Source organism: Tachyglossus aculeatus, chromosome 4, assembly GCF_015852505.1.
Source record: "Tachyglossus aculeatus isolate mTacAcu1 chromosome 4, mTacAcu1.pri, whole genome shotgun sequence".
Classification (NCBI taxonomy): Eukaryota; Metazoa; Chordata; class Mammalia; order Monotremata; family Tachyglossidae; genus Tachyglossus; species Tachyglossus aculeatus.
The window spans coordinates 108,918,966-108,936,876 of NC_052069.1; positions in this window are offsets into that span (position 1 = coordinate 108,918,966).

A 17,911-nucleotide genomic window follows, 5' to 3' on the forward strand; every position below is an offset into this window, starting at 1 on the left:
GTTATTTTACCCTTCTAAGTTTGAGGAAAGAGACTCAACTGTTGTGGAGACAATACAATCACACCAGTAGCTCTTTGGGAGATTTGTATTTTCCAGAAATCGTGCCTAGTTGATTACCCAGCTGTCCACAGTCAACTTGTACAGGCCGGGGAAAGTGTGAAGTAAATTCAGCTGATCTGAAAAAGTCACCAAGCTCCTTAGGCATGATGGAATGGTTTGTAGGTTCTAAGTCAAAGATGCCTTATCTGATCCTTCTTCCATCATCACTAGAGTGAATAAGGGGTGTGTGACAAGTCTTCTCTTATTTAACCTATTCTAGACTGCCCTGCCTGAGAGGGTAACAAGAGATCCAATCCACTGGGAAACTCAACAGGCTATGAGTTTGAGACTTTCAAAGTGGTGCAGAAACATCTTAAGTACAAACAGTATAACAGGGTATGTTGGTCATAGATCCGTCTCTTTTGCCATGCTCATACCCATGGATAGAGCCTTTCCTCCCTCCAGTCTCCCTCCTATCTGGCTTTGAGCTCCATGTGGGATGGAGACTTTGTCCAATGTGATTATCGCATAATCTACTCCAATGCCTAGTAGTGCTTGTCATGTAGTTAACACTTAAATACCTTCATCATTATCATCATTAAGTCTTAATAATACTTGTAGCATTTGTTAAGCACTTACTATGTGCCAAGCACTCTACTAAGAGCTTGGGTAGACACAAGATAATCAGATCCCACATGGGATTTACAGCAAGCACAAGTATTGAATCTCCATTTTGCAGATCAGGGAGCTGAGTCACAGAAAAGTTAAGTGACTTGCCCAAGTTCACACAGCAGACAAGTGGCTAAACCAGGGCTAGAACCCAGGCCACTGACTCCCAGGCCTGTGCTCTTTCCAGTAGGTCATGCTAGTTCCTCATCAATTTTGCATCAATTACATTATTACCATCAATAGCATCATCTTTGGAAATGAAGGTTAATCATATAGAAAAAGGGTAATCAATTCATATGCTTAAGGGACAAGTAAGAAAGGGAACATCAAACGGATTCTGCAAGAGGGAGAATGTTAATAAAACTCAATACCTTGTCTTCCATCCACTCCCAAATGGGCACATTAGTTTAAGTGCTTAGAATCTTGAGAAGCTATGCAAACCTACCACTCTCTCTAAACTCCAGGTAAAACACAGCAGAGGAGCTAATGCAGATTTTGTTTCTCTGTTTCAGTTTTTATGGTACCTTCAGGTATTCTAGCCTATTAGCATATTAGCTACAGTAATATGATTTACTGATGCATCTTGATTTCCCACTGGTTCATTCAGGATTGCATGGGTAACAGAGATAAATAGCCTCATTGCCGGTCTGATCTCTAATCACATCCCATTGTCAATTACTGAAACTTGTTCATTTTGCAGAGTGACATGTTTATATTTAAATTTATTACTGAAAAAAGAGAGATGTAAAGTTAAGGATTGTAATTGCAAATTCGGGGGAAGACCAACTCTGACTCCTAAGAGACATATTGAAATAGTTTCCTCCTCTTTTCCAGAGTTATTTCCTCAATGCTTTTACATTTTCAAGGGAAACCTGGGAATGTTCAAAATAACTCCAAGTAACCCATTAGGCAAATTCCCAGAATTCCAGGTCACTGGGCAGTTTTCAGACACTAGAGGCTTCTGAGAATTAGCGATATCCTGTTGGCATGACTGGGAAACAGGTATGCTGCTCCCTAAACCCAATCTTTCAGGAAAAGGCATTAACTGACCACTGGACCTGTGCAATACCAGCTGGGAAGTCCAGGTAGCATGATCTGGAGGAATGCATTTATTGGGTACATTTTAAACTTGCCAATTCAAAATCTCAGTTGAGATTGGAAAATGCAGTCAAAGCAGAAACTTTGAGAAACTCAGGAGACTGAGGAACAGCTGAAAACAGTGTGAGAAGCCATAAACAGCAAGCATCTCAGCAGAGTAGAGGACGGTTTGTGCATATGGGTGTGTTGAGAACGGAGTCAGAAGGTCACTAACAAGACCTTTTACAATGTCTACAGTCACTGGAAATCTCTCTTTGGGAAGAACCAAACCAAATAACGAGTGTCCATGTGATTTTAAAGCGGTTTCAAAAGGCAAACAAAATCATATACCTGAAATTCTCCACTATATGCAGGATCAAGGCTGTGGGAGGTGACTTGTTTCAAAAGGAAGACAACTTCAAACATCATTTTCTCTTTTGTTTGTAGATAAGCTCAGCAGAAGATTACACTTATTGGAGCAAGAATGGTGTTAAGGAAAAAAAAGCAGATTTATTGACTTCATTCCAAACTGATCAACAATAAGAGAACACACTTAGATCCTTAGTTGAACAAGTTGGGAAAAGTATGCAACTAGCTTACAAAACATAATTACGGATGTAGGATAAACTTGATATAAACATGCCTGATTATTCCCTGCTTTGCCTGCTGTCATTAAGCCAGTGAATAATCGAGCCAGGTGATCTAGACGATTACTGGCTCCAAAACAGATAACACTAAAACCATAATGACTAGACATTAGCTAGTGAATGAAGTATAGAGGATTAATGTCAGCATTTAAGAGACAAGATTAGAGATACTCTGAAAGCCTGCTTCCTTATCCCATCTCGATATTTGCTATAGGGGCTTCTAGGATTTATTTTAGTATGGGGCAGGGAAGGATGGTTGAAGGGAATGATATAAGTAGGTGTTTAGTTTCAAGTTCTTTTTGGCAAAACTTTTCTCTATTCAATTTCCATTCTCAGATCATTTGTTTTGTTACTGAGGATGAAACTACCCAAAGTCTGGCTTCTTCTTTTACTAAATTAACCTAGGTCTCTTTGTCCCAGTTTAATTTTCTCAACTACAGTGCTCACATTGTCAAGAGTTGAGTCATGTGACTTCTATCTTCCACGGTTAAACAGAAATAGTGGATGTGTCAGATGCTTCAGCCAGCATTTCTCCAGTTCCTTTTCCACACATATACAATCCATTGCTGGGCAGGAATTGTCTCTATTTGTTGCTGAATTGTACTCTCCAAGTGCTTAGTATAGTGCTCTGCACACACTAAGCACTCAAATACAATTGAATGAATATACAAAGAAAGCTCTCACAAAGTGTATAAACAAACATTTAAAAACAAAATCACTAGGTGAATCTAATCTAATAATAATAATAATAGTATTTGTTAAGCACTTACTATGTGCCAGGCACTGTGCTAAGCGCTGGGGTGGATACAAGCAAATCCAGCTGGACACAGTCCATGTCCCATACAGGACTCACCTTCTTCATACCCATTTTACAGATGAGGTACCTGAGGCACAGAAAAGTGAACTGGTTAGACGCATTCTTTCTGTAGACATTTTATTGTTCAATAGCTATTGGATTTTCTGTCTTTAAAGAGTCTGTGTTGAATCTACCTGGAAGAGCAAGTAATAACAATATTTGTAAAGCATTTACTATGTGTCAGTCACTGTGCTAAGAGCTGGGGAAGATACAAGATGATCAGGTCAGACACAGTTCCTGTCCCACATAGGGTTTATAGTCTAAGTAGGAAGGGGAGTGGGAGTTCAATCTCCATTTTACAGACATGTTAATTGAGGCACATGAAAGGTAAGTGAGTTGCCCAAGTTCACATAGTAGGTACATGGAGGAGCTGGGATTAGAACCCAGGTCCTTTGACTCTTAGACCTGTACTCTTTCCATTAGACCTCACTGCTCCTCTAGAGTCCTCCTCTTATCTGCTAGTCATTCTGAATTAATGTGGGTTGACATGCTCGGGCATCACTTGACCTGACCAGTCTCTGGAGTTCTTGAAGCAGGAGAATAATGACTCTTGTTAACATGTAGTTTATCCTACATCTGTAATTATGTTTTGTAACCCTGTTACCCAAATCTTCCCCTCCAGCTTTGCATTTCCTTCTGCCTTCAGAACATCTCCACCTGGATGTCCTGCCATCACCTCAAACTCAACATGTTCAAAACTGAACTTCTCATCTTCCCTCCCAAACTCTCTCCTCCCCTCAAAGTGCTTAAGGGTGACGGAAGACTTGGGTGGAGAGAGAATCAAAGTGATTAATAATAACAATAATTATTGTGGGATTTGTTAAGCCTTTACTATTGCCAGGCACTCTACTGAGCACCGGGGTGGACGCAAGTAAATCAGGTTGGACATAGTCCCTGTCTCTCATGGGGCTCACAGTTTCAATTCCCATTTCACAGGTGAGGTAACTGAGGCCCAGAGAAGTAAAGTGACTTACCCAAGGTCAAACAGTAGACAAGTGGCAAAGTCAGGATTAGAACCCATGACCTTCTGACTCCTAGGTACATGCTCTATCTGCTATGCCATAGCAATGCAGAAGGAAGGGTGCATATTTGAGGAAATGAGGGGTTTAAATCAGAGAAGGCTTCTTGGAGGAGGTGTGCCTTTCAGCTTTAATGGTGGGGAGAGTGGTGGACTGCAGGATATGAATGGGGAGGGAGTTTCAGGCTAGAGGGAGGACATGAGGGGTCATCAACAAGACAGATGAGATCAAGGTACAGTTAATAGGTTGGCATTGGAGAAGCAAAGTGTGTGGGCTGGGTTGTAGTTGGAGATTAGGAAGGGAGAGTTCATTGAGTGTCTTAAAGCCAATGGTACAGAGTTCCTGTTTGATGTGGAGATGGATGGGCAGCCATTGGAGGTTTTTGAGATGTGGGGAGACATGAGCTGAATTTTTTTTTAGGAAAATGATCTGGGCATGAACTTGTGCAATATCCTTGATTTTAATGTCTGTCTGCCTCCCTAGACTGTAAGCTCCTTGAGTGCAGGAATGGTGTCAACCAACTCTACTGTGCTATATTCTCCGAAGACTTAATACCACACTCAATAAATACTACTGAATGACTCCTATCACTGTTGACAAAACCACCATCATACCTGTCTCACAAGCCCTCAACCTTGGCATTATACTCAACTCATCTCTCTCCTTCTACCCACATACACGATCAGTCACAAAATCTTGTCCAGTCTATCTCCACAACATCTCCAGAATTCACTGCTTCCTCTTCATCCAAACTGCTACCTCACTAATTCAAGTGTTTGTCACTTTACTGCATGGGTCCCCTTTTTGACCTCCCTGCCTCCTGCCTCTTCCAGTCCATATTTCATTCTCCTGCCCATTTTTTTTCTTAAACAATCACTCTGCACACATCTCCCCGCTCTACAAGTGCCTCTGGGGTTGCCTATCCATCTTTGCATCAAGCAGAAGCTCCTCACCATTAAAATAAAAACACTCAATCAGTTTGCTCCCCTTTTATTTATCCATATTCCTCTCCCACTAAAACCCAGCCCACACATTTGGCTCCTCTTAATACCAACCTCCTCCCTGTCCCTCCCTCTCACTTCATCCACCATCAACCCTTTGCTAACTCCTTCCCTCTTCATATCTGACAGAACACCACTCTCTCCAGCTTCAAAATCCTGCTAAAAGTGTTCTGCATATAGTAAACACTGAACAAATACCATTGATTGATATCATATATCATCCAGGAAGCCCGCCTAACTAAACACTCAATCCCCCAAACCCTATTTTCCTTCCTTTTTACCTCACCTATGCACTTAATCCCCCACCCTAAGCACTTACTCACCCAATCCCCACCCCTAAAGCATTTATGCATATGTCATACTCAGTTGCTTACTTTACCCATAATATATTTTAATCTCTGTATCCCCCATTAGACTGTAAGCTCCTGGAGGGTGGGGATCATGTCTACCAACTATAGTGTACTCTCCTAAATGCTTAATACCGTGTTCTGCGAACAGTACATGCCCAATATGTAGAGTTAATTGATTTATCCTGTGTTCCACACTCTTTTATCCCCTTTGGCTTATTTCGCTGGCAGTGGACATGAATAACTTCATCACTGGGCTTTCCTCTCTGCAAGACTTTGCCAAGCTATCTTTCCCCACTTTTTGACCTAGCATAGCAGAACTCACCTTTAATTTTGTCGAGTCACACAGCCCTTTCCTTTCTGCCCCTCCCTGGCTCAATTTAAAGCGCACCAGCTGGGTGCTGACTCATCTCTCCCAGGTCCCTGGATAAAGATTTTGGTCTATTGTAAATTGATACCCCACCACCTGAGCTGGCCATCCATTTAGTCTCTGAAAAGTGAGGACAGACTCTCATTTAAATCCTATCTGCTTGTCTTATAAGAGTTAGCCCTTTTGGTAATGTAGCTGCCAGTGTTTTATATTGCTATTTTATATCTGCAGTCCATTTTATGACTCATTTGATAAAGAGTGGAAAAATGCATATATTTTCCCTTGTAGGAAATCGACAACCTGGTTCTTTCAATCAATAAAAACATTCTGCTGAGCTTAAAAAAGAGGGTAGATGTCATGATTAGAAAGGGTGTTTTTACTGCACTGAGTTTTGATGCGGGGGAGGTCAATTGGAGTTCTCGCAACCAAAAGCCTATGTTCAATCATATCGCCGATGTGTTGAAAAATAATATCTCACTCTGCATAAACAGATGGTACCCTGGATAGTACTTCACCTGCTCTCTCTGTTTATTGCTATCGAAATAGCCCCAGGAAGTGATGCTAGCTTTCCACTTGAAACCCACAACTGGGGCATTTCTACAATGCCTGTTCATTAAAAACACAATTGAAGGAAGAAATTTAAGCAGTGCCTAGTACAAAATGAAGCACAGAATATGTGTCCAGTTACCCTGTAAATAAGATAGTAGATGATCACTGCAGCCCCAGCATGGGTGGGCGATGTTTTCAGCCAATCAATCAATCATATTTATTGAGTGCTTACTCTGTGCAGAGCACTCTACTAAGCACTTGGGAGAGTTCAATATAACAGGGTTGGTAGACATGTTCCCTGTCTACAATGAGGTTGTCTACACTGGTCAGATTAAATAGATATTTTGTCACGAATCAGCTTCATTGTCCAGAAACGTACTGCTTCCTGTCTCAGAGATTTTTAGCTCACACTGGATTTGTGGCATTTTCTCTGCCACTGTGAATTTAGGATCCCAGGCACTGTAATATAAATGTTGACTATCAAAAGGACTGTCTACATGGCATTAAAAATCTTTCAGCAAATACCCAGTTTGGGAGAGGGATTGTCTACAGTAGATGTTTTGCAAAAACCCTAATTTTATCTTGCTGTAACTACTGAATTGGTATCCAGGTCTGAAATAATAATCAGAACCATCTGGCTAATGTAGACATACAAATGGTTTTACATCCTGATCCATCATAGAACTTTTTTGGAACTGTGGGCTTGTCTGTATCCAAATTTCATCTCAGCCAAGAAAATTCTCCTATTAAATCCACATTTCTGAGGGTGCCAATATAAGTGGGAATTTGGAGGTGGGGGGAGATGTCCAGGAGTGCAGAAAAATAGCCTGAGGGAGTTGAATAGTTTAAACACCAGTGCACTTCCAGTTTCTAAAAAAAAAAATTCATCCACTATTCTGTGACCTTCTCTTCCTCGGATTATGTACAAATCTGAGTTTCCGTATGATTTAGTATCTGATGCCAAATCAAGAATTTTATTCTGCCCAGCCCCTTGCTTAACTACAGTCATGTCTTGGCTTTTGCATTATAATCTAGCATCCATGGCATCCCCTGTACATGATTTCTTTGTTCTAATGCTTGTCAAATCTCTCTATATTTTTCCAGCTGTAACGTCACATAAAGTGCCCCTCTGTGTAGATGTAAAAACTCATTCATTCATTCAATCATATTTATTGAATGCTTACTGTGTGCAGAGCACTGTACTAAGCGCTTGGGAAGTACAAGTTAGCAACATATAGAGAAGGCCCCTACCCAATAATGGGCTCACAGTCTAGAAGGGGGAGACACACAACAAAACAAAACAAGTAGACAGGTATCAAAACCATCAGACTAAATAGAATTACAGCTATACGTACATAATTATTTCTCTGCGGCTAAAGATTAAATAAGAATAAATTAATGAACTGTATGTGGGCCCCTAAAGGCTCATATGCAAAGGTCAGCAGTGACAACAATACCACTGTCATAGCCGTGACCTGGATACTGCCCTCCAGATGTCACGGCTACCAAAGAAAACCATTACCATTTCATCAAGATCCACAGATCGATACCATCCTTGAAGGCCACACATCCGGGTAGTGTCTCTCCCCATAGCCAAGGCCTGGCAAGGATCATGGGGAGAAAGAATGATGGTGAAAGGTGGAGCGACCTTTGGTCCTTGGATGCAGCAAATGCTGAAGGGGATCCTTGAATTCGGAGTTGAAGTCTCCTGCCTCAAACAGAAATAGTGTAAGATTATACTGCCTCAGTGAGAGCCTAAGACCTCCATCTCCAGCAGGAATGGAGGAAGGCAAGCAGGGCAGGAGAGCAGGTGGGAAGCCAGGGAGACCGGAGTTTAAAGGACCCCCACACATATTAAAAGACTTCATGCTTGATCTTTATTTTGGAAAAAGGCTCTATCTGTTACTAGGATTTTGAACAGTACAAACTAAGGCTAGCAAGGACTGGCAATCTCCAATTACTAATATAAAGTTTCCAATACTTTGAGATCAATAAGACCTAAAATACTCTTGGCCCTGGATAATCTACCCAATTCAGGCTGCACCATCTATCTATGCTTCTTGATTTAATTACCTTTAACTAAGCTCAGACATTGTTTTCAAACATGATTTGATGTCTAGAGATCTTTTAAAATGCACTCTAGATCCTCTTCCGATGCACCCCCAAGAAAGGGATTGATGAACTGAGTTTCACTAAGTGGCTTTCTGAATTTAGCAAACAGCACCCTGAGAAATCCAGGGCAGGATTCACACTAGCAGTATATATCAAGCTGGGAAAGATGATCTGTTCTTTAGACTGAACTAGTTGTCCTCAGCAAAGATGTTTCATTTTTTTTCTTATCCTCACCACTGGCCTTAATGTAGTAATCATGACCCTTCTTCAACCTCAACACAATTTTTGCATTTGTAGTTTAAAGTTGAAGTCATCACACTTCCTAGAACGGGTGAATGTGCATAAGTTAGCCAAGCATTGGTTAAGGAGGGGGCTTGGGAGATTCCTAGAGAGCTTCAGGAATGGTTGTGGTTAGAGAATGTATTTGTTATATTGTTACATTGTAGTCTCCCAAGCACTTAGTACAGTGCTCATCACACAGTAAGTGATCAATAAATATAATTGATTGAAGATAGTAGGGCTAGTTTTTTTTTTGAGGGGAGGAGGAGGGAGCAAAGGGTCCGAGGTGTTTGGAGGAAAAGTCAAGGATGAAGAACAGGAGGGATATTCTGGGGAAATGAGCTGAAACTAGAGAAGCGGCCTATTGGAAAGAGCCCAGGCCTGGGAGTCAAGGAAACCTTTTTTCGATGGTATTTGTTAAGTGCTTACCATGTGCCAGGCACTGTACTGAGTGCTGGACTGTACTAAGGACTGGGTTCTAATCCCCTGTCTCTGCCACTTACCTGCTGTGTGACCTTCGGACAAGTCACTTAGCTTTCCAGTGCTTTCAGCTCACTCATCTGCAAAATGGGGATTTAATACCTGATCTCCCTCAAACATAGACCGTGAACCCCATGTGGGGCCTGATTTTCTTGTGTCTACCCCCGAGTTTAGAAAAGGGCTTAGCATATAGTAAGTACTATACCATGATGATGATTATTATTAGGATATTGTAATTAACAACAAAAGAATGGGGGCATGGAGAGGGAAAGAATCAGTTTTTCAGCCAGTTAGTTGATATTGAGCTGCCATAGGGGCTAGAACACCATCCAATTGGAGTCTGTATTAGAGATAGACACAGACTCTGTCCTCCAAGGCTCCCAGTCCAATGAAGAAAACAAGATGGACAGCAACCTAAGTGCAAACAGATTAAAATCATGGCATGGGGTTAATTTGCAGAAAGCTTCATTGGAGCAGTAACCTGGCAAACCACTAGGAGAAGGAGAAACGTGAAATTTAGAATGAGCTGGATACATTTCCGAATGCCTCTACTGCCCGAGAGCAGTGATTTCCATTGTAAAGCCACATTTAGGGATGATTTTCCAAATCAAGCTTCCCAGGATAAACACAGATGCCTGCCCTTCTCAGAAGTCAGGACTCTGAGAGCGTAATCACGTTGGCTTTCATTTAGAAATCCCAGCCCAGCTATTGAGAACCACACAGGTGGCTTCGAGTCACCAAAATGCAATAAAAGTTTAATTGAATATCTCCTGCCAGAGAGGACCTTCTTGAGTTAATGCCAGCTCCTCTCAATGACCCTTTATGGCCACGGTTTTTCTTTTTTATTATGGCCTGCCACAGCCAATTTGACAAAAAGAGGAGGCTGCCCTAAGTGAGGAACACCACCTCCCCTGCTGATAGGAAAAGCTTTAACGGTAATTAAAGGAGACAGTGCCCTCATACAAAGCAATGAGCGGATGGTAAATTTCAGCATCTGGTGGATCATCTCATTTCCCAACATCATTCTTTCATCTAGAGGGCTGAGAGAAAGGTCTGCGTATGTTGGACTGATTCAGAATGTTTCTTTGAGTGCCCTCCTGGAAGACCTACACTGAGTTCTAGAAGTAAAGGTTCATTGGAGAGAAAAAGAAAAACCTGGGGTTTCAATGAGCAAGAATGAAACCAGGAAGAATATCCCTCTGCACCATAATTCTCCTGCTCTTCTCTTTTCCAAGCAGCTAAAGGGAGGGAAAAGATCAATAATGAAATTACTCTTTCCTTTTTACAGTGTCAGCTGCAAGCAGGCGTTGCTATGTGCCTCTCTCCTGGGATTTGGGAAAGAAAGTAAGGAAGGGACCTGGGGATGTTTTGAAAGTGGTGGTTCCAGCTGGAGAGTTGTCACACAAATATCTTGTGACTGACAACAACAACAAAAAAATCTGCTTCCTAAATAAGCAGAGGAGAGGAACCAAAACCCATTTCTTTTCTACCAGGGTGGGAAAGAAAGCATAGCTTTGAAGGAGTTTGAAAATAAAGGAGTGCAATTTAGATCTCAATTCTGAATTCCACTGGTCTTGGAAAATTCAATTAAACAGGCTAAGCTTTATTTTAGGCAGCCTTTTGGCAGTTCCTTAACACTCACCTACTCACTGAAGAAGTCAACCTAACGACAAATGTTAAATAAGATCCACAGTATGCTAAGACCAGGGGTAATGGTGACAAAGTGTAGAGACATCATCTTTTAATTTTGCTGAGCATTTTTTTTTTCTTTTTCCCTCTGGCATCAGTCTCAGTTTCTTGTACTTTGACCAGAGATTTTCAATCACAAGGGCCCTTTAATATATCATTGGAATCATTTTCCTTATGCCAGGGCAGTAGTAGAAGCAGCTGCTAACACTGCTGAGTTGCTCCCTGCTGGCTTTGTGATGATGAGGATGATGATAATAGTAATAATATTTGTTATGCACTTTCTATGTATCAAGCACTGCTCTAAGTGCTGGGATAGGTACAAGTTAATCAGGTTGAACACAGTTACTGTCCCACAGAGGGCTTACAATTTAAATAGATGGGAGAACAAGTATTGGATTATGATTTTACAGATGAGGAGACTGAGGTACAGAGAAGTTAAGTGTCCAAGATCACACAGCAGACAAAAAGTGGCGGAGCCAGGATTGGAACATAGGTCCTCTGATAGGTGAGAACTTCAGGGAGCCCAGCAAATTTTCTCTTGCTATTGCCTTGGCTGTCAGCTCTCTGGAGTTCAAGCTTCTTACAAGAGTACAGGATGGAGGAGCTCCAGAAGCACACAAGAAACTGGTATTTGTAGGCATTTACTACGTTCCAAGTACGGTACAAAGCACTGGGATAGATACAAGATATTCAGGTCAGACAGCCTAAGTAGGAGTACAGGTGGTTCTCCCATTATTAACTCCTCATTATTCTGATGAGGATACTGAGGCACAGAGAAGTTAAGTGACTCACTGAAGGTCACACAGTTTGCAAGAGGTGGAGCAAGGATTGGAACCCAAGCCCTCTGACTCATAGAACTGGGCTCTTTCCAGAAAGCCATGCAGATTGCCACTAGGCCATGCTGCTTCCATTTGTTCTTCTCATCCCCTTCAACTGCTGCTGCTCTGATCTTTCATAAGGACTGGGCAAATACTGGGGAGTGAAATGAGGAGAGAGGAGGGAACATGAAGAGGTGAAGGACTCCAGGTGAAAGAATGACACTGCAGAGTTATGTTTCTAAAAAAGGTTGAAAATACCTGCCTTAGACAGTGTAGAATAAAAGGATAGGGACTGAGAGAACTCAGATAACCCAAAATAGAGTTGGTTTCTTCTCCAATTTATTTTACTGTTTTCTCTCACACAATAAAAAGTGTTAGATCCACTTTGCCACTCACTATTAGAGAGGCCAGGACTTTTATAGTTGTGACTCATTTTGGTCAGGGCTTGGTCAGGATAGTTGGAACGCTAACACTTGATTCAAAACACTGACTCGTGTGCAGCCTAGAGATGCTCAGGTTGTTCTATTACCTCTTTTCTTCTTTTTTCCCATTTCAGAAAAAATAAGGTGTTAATTCATATTCAATTCAAGAGGAAGATAACAGGATATACTTATGTAATCAGTCATTTGTGTTTATTGAGCACTGAAGTGTGCACAGCCCTGTACTAAGCATTTGGGAGAGTACATTATGGCAGAGTTGGTAGATACATTCCCTGCCCACATCGAGGTAAAATTCAAGAGCAGAAGGTCTGGGTCAAATTACAAATGGAAATGGACGTTTTGAGAGGTTGGGGGAGAGGTGAAATATTGAAGGTGGAGTGAAGGGCTTTGGCCACTGGAAACTGAATCCCTATAAGAAAGAAAAGTGTAGTTGTGGGGCAGCAGACAAACAAAAAATGATCGAGTCTGTCTCAGCAGCCTCAATCTGACAAATGAAGATAGCCAAATTATATTGCATTGTAAGGATATTATGACAGTGAGATCTGGTTGTGAACATCTATAGAATCTTTGACCTCTTTGGAGATAGTTGATGTGTCAGGTAGGACAAGAGGTTTGGGCGCTATTATAAGCAAGAAGAGGGTGCTTGTTCCATTCCTGGAACTCATATTTACATTATCTTATAAAAAGGGATGTCGGCCTCCCCAAATCTTTCCATTACCCAAATGGAAGTCATCATTTTTCTCTGAAGAATGCTGGGTATTCATCAGAACTTTCCTTTGTGCTCCTCTACCTGCCAATAACCTCTGGTGCTTATTCATGGGAAAAACCTTTTGTACTAATACTAGCAGTAATTGTAGTATTTGTTGAACTCCTTCCCCGATTAGAACCCCTTTTCCCTGGCTCCCTCTCCCTTCTTCATTTTCTATGCACTTGAATCAATGATCTTTGGGTGTTTGATATTCACCCCACTCTCAGCCCCACAGCACTCAGGTGCATATGTATAAATTATATATCATGAGTTATTTATTTACATCTGTCTCCCCACTAGACTGTAATCCCATTGTGGGCAGGGAATGTTTCTACCAACTCTGATGCATTGTATTCTCCCAAGTGTTTAGTACAGTGCCCTGCACACAGAAAATACTTCATAAATACCATTGATGATGATGATGTGTAAAGCACTGTACAAAGCATTAGGATAGATTAAAAATAATCAGGTCTGACAGAGTTCCTGTCCCGCAAAGAGCCCGAAGTCTAAATAGAAGGAACAGCAGATATTTCATCCCCATAGTACAGATGAGAAAACTGCGGTCCAGAGAAATTAAATGACTTGTCCAAGGTCACACAGTAGGCAAGTAGCAGAGCTGGGATTAGAACCAAGTTCCCTGGCTCCCAGGGCCATGCTCCTCCACTAGGCCACGTAACAGTTGGTCCTGGCTTCCTTCCCGGGCCCTGTCTTAAAGCTGTGACCCAAAATGATGGATCTGCAAGCTGGAGAATGGATACCACGGCCTAGAGTGATGTGTCTATATCTATAATTCTACTTATTTATTTTGATGCTATTGATGCCTGTCTGCTTGTTTTGTTTTGTTGTCTGTCTCACCCCTTCTAGGCTGTGAGCCCATTGTTGGGTAGGGAATGTCTCTTTTTGTTGCCAAATTGTACTTTCCAAGTGCTTAGTATAGTGCTCTGCATAGTAAGTGCTCAATAAATATGATTGAATAAATGAATGAATAATAATAATGATGATGGTATTTGTTAAGCACTTACTATGTGCAAAGCACTGTTCTAAGTGCTAAGGGGATACAAGGTGATCAGGTTGCCCCATGTGGGACTCACAGTCTTAATCCCTATTTTACAGATGAGGGAACTGAGGCACAGAGAAGTTAAATGACTTGCCCAAAGTCACACAGCTGACAATTGGCAGAACCGGGATTTGAACCCATGACCTCTGACTCCAAAGCCCGGGCTCTTTCCACTGAGCCACGCTGAACAGTCAAACAATTCCTGAGCTGGTATCTTAAGGATTTTAATTTTGCTTTAGTCTGAAAATTTGTCAATCAAATCCCAAGAGAATCATGCTGCAGACCCTGTGCAGAAGGAATCAAAATTCCTCCAATTGTCCTTGACTTCAGGCAATTGCTCTCCTTTGAGAACAGGCCCTGCATTTGGCCTAGGTGATATGAGAAGTGACTGTGAAAGGATATTTGTTTCAAAGAAATTGAAAACCTTTTGACAACAGAAGTCTGGCTCAGCAGACAGCTGGGTTTTTGACAAAATGTCAGGAGGGAGATTTGGGATACTGGGATTGGCAATTTCTAGGAAGATTAGAGAAACAGTTCCAAGATGAATCATTCACCAAGATGAAACTTCTGGTAGCAAACCCCTTAGCAAGACTCTGGATGCAAATGTTTTCAAATAGTTTGGGCCATTTACTCTCTTCTTAATCTCCTGACTAGGAATGAATTGGGATGTGGTGACCAGTTCCAGTGGTCCTCACACTTAGGAGAGGGAGGAGGAAGCCAGGAAGGACCCCATGGTGCTTCTCCCTGAGATAAATGTGAAGTCTTAGTTGAACCAGTTAGAGAGAAGGATTGTGGAGGAAGTAAAGGGACCAGGTTGCGGTGGGGAGAAGAACCTTGGCCATCTTGAGGTGAGGGTTAGTGAGCTATATACATAGGAGAGCAGTACCCAGGGAGAGCTCGTGATATAATAATTATGGCATTTGTTGCCACACTTACTATGTGTCAGGCACTGTACCAAGTCCTGGGGTGGATACAAGGGAATCGGGTTGGACACAGTCCATGTCCCACCTGACACTCACAGTCTCAATCTCCATTTTACAGATGAGGTAACTGAGGCACAGAGAAGTGAAGTGATTTGACCAAGGTCACACAGCAAACAAGTGTTGGAGCTAGGATTAGAACCCATGACCTTCTGACTCCCAGTAGCCATGCTGCTTCCAATCAATCAATCAATCAATCAATCGTATTTATTGAGCGCTTACTATGTGCAGAGCACTGTACTAAGAGCTTGGGAAGTACAAATTGGCAACACATAGAGGCAGTCCCTACCCAACAGTGGGCTCACAGTCTAAAAGGGGGAGACAGAGAACAGAACCAAACATACCAACAAAATAAAATAAATAGGATAGAAATGTACAAGTAAAATAAATAAATAAATAAATAGAGTAATAAATATATACAACCATATATACATATATACAGGTGCTGTGGGGAAGGGAAGGAGGTAAGATGGGGGGATGGAGAGGGGGATGAGGGGGAGAGGAGGGAAGGGGCTCAGTCTGGGAAGGCCTCCTGGAGGAGGTGAGCTCTCAGCAGGGCCTTGAAGGGAGGAAGAGAGCTAGCTTGGCGGAGGGGCAGAGGGAGGGCATTCCAGGCCCGGGGGATGACATGGGCCGGGGGTCGACGGCGGGACAGGCGAGAACGAGGTACAGTGAGGAGATTAGCGGTGGAGGAGCGGAGGTTGCGGGCTGGGCAGTAGAAGGAGAGAAGGGAGGTGAGGTAGGAGGGGGCGAGGTGATGGAGTGCTTCCCACTCCTTGCTGCCCCAGACACAAGGAGGGATCAAAGAGGATCACTTAAGATTTAGGATCCAGTGTCTAGGCCTCCAGAGAATAAAAGCTCCCACCCCTGAGAGGGAGAAGAACATGAGCCCTGGGATGCCTACAACAGATGCACAGAGGGTCCTGGGTCAGGGAAGTATTAAGTTTGGTGAAAGATAGTTCAAACTGTATTTCTTTTCAGTTGTTACCTTGTTCAGAATGCATCAAATATTGTTGACATTTTAGATCTTGGTGGTCTTCCTGTGTTTGGGGCTGGAGGAGAAGGTCCAGGAGCTGGGGAGACAGGAGGACCTGGGGAATAATAATAATAATAATTGTGGTATTTGTTAAGTGCTGACTGTGTGCCAGGCACTGGAGTGGGTACAAGCAAATCAGGTTGGACACAGTTCCCGTTCCACATGGGGCTCCCTGTCTTATTTAACAGAGAAGGCAAATAAGGCACAGAAAAGTGAGGTGACTTGCCTAAGGTCATGCAGCAGATAAGTGGCAGAGCAAGGAATAGAACCAATGACCTTCTGACTCCCAGGCCTGTGCTCTATCCACCTCATCATCCTGGAGTCACAGGTGTGGGAAATAACACTTTGTCTGTGAGCTTTGTGCAGCCGGGCCCTGGGGACGGGGTGGTAGGCTAATCCCTGAAGACCTCTTTGCCTTCAGGGAGATGCCTGGGTTCAGCTGAAGAGTTGAGGCAGCACTAGAAATACAGGAACTTGGGGTGCACTGACCTCAAACCTTTGTTAGAAGAATGGAAGAACTGGAGGGCTTCAGGACACAGCAGAGGCTTACTGGGTTCCAGGAGTTCCTAAAGTGACTCCAGAGGCTCTTTAGACTGGGGTTTAGAGCTGAGGATCCCTGGTAACATCACAGAGGTCATCAGTCTCAGTGTGGCCCAGGCCTCTTCTCACTAAATGGTTCTTCACCTTAACATCAGAGGACATTCTGGAGCTGGGTTGTCTTGGATTACTACTGATTTCACTCTGAAAAAGACTCCCAAACCTGTCAAATAATCTCAATCAATCAATCCATGGTATTTATTGAGTGTTTACTGTGTGCAGAGCACCATACTAAGCACTTGGGAGAGTCAAGTACAACAAAATTGGCAGACATGTTATCTGCCCATAATAAAATATAAGTTTAAACTAATGTCAGGATCATTTTTCTCTTCCTTTTGGACCCTAAATCATTGCCAACACTTCCAGCCTTGTTCTTTTTCTGATGATGGCATCTGTATGCTTGGGGGAACTGTAAGATTTGCCTTCCTTGACATCTATTAACATGCACCAATTTTCATTTTAATTTTTCTCTCTACAGTATTAACCTTTTCTCTAATAACCCATTATGGACCACTTGTCATTGGATTTATCCGAACTGCCCTTGATTTTAATTTGCGTGAATTCTGTGAACTTTCCATGTAATAATAATAATAATGATAATAATAATAATGGTATTTGTCTACTTCTTACTATATGCCAGGCACTGTTCTAAGTGCTGGGGTAGATACAAGCAAATCAGGTTGGACACAGTATCTGTCCCACATGGGCCTCAAAGTCTTAACCCCCATTTTACAGATGAGGGCACTGAGGCGCAGAGAAGTGAAGTGACTTGCCCAAAGTCACAAAGCAGACAGGCGGCAGGGCCAAGATTAGAATGCAAATCTTTCTGATGCCCAGGCCCATGCCAGTGCTTTATCCACTAGACTGTGCTGCTTCTCTGCTGAATGTATTGGTGGTCCCTCATTCTGGGGTCCATAGGGGCCCTGTACTCACCTTCAGAATTTAGACAAAGTCAAATCAATGGTCCATTCAACCTGTATTCTGTCTCCGACAATGGTTCCAAAGGATTTTAAGGAGAAACAAGATGGTGGCGAAGAATATTGGAATGCTTGACTTTCCATTTGCTTAAGCCTTATTAAAAGCCTTATTAAAACCACATCT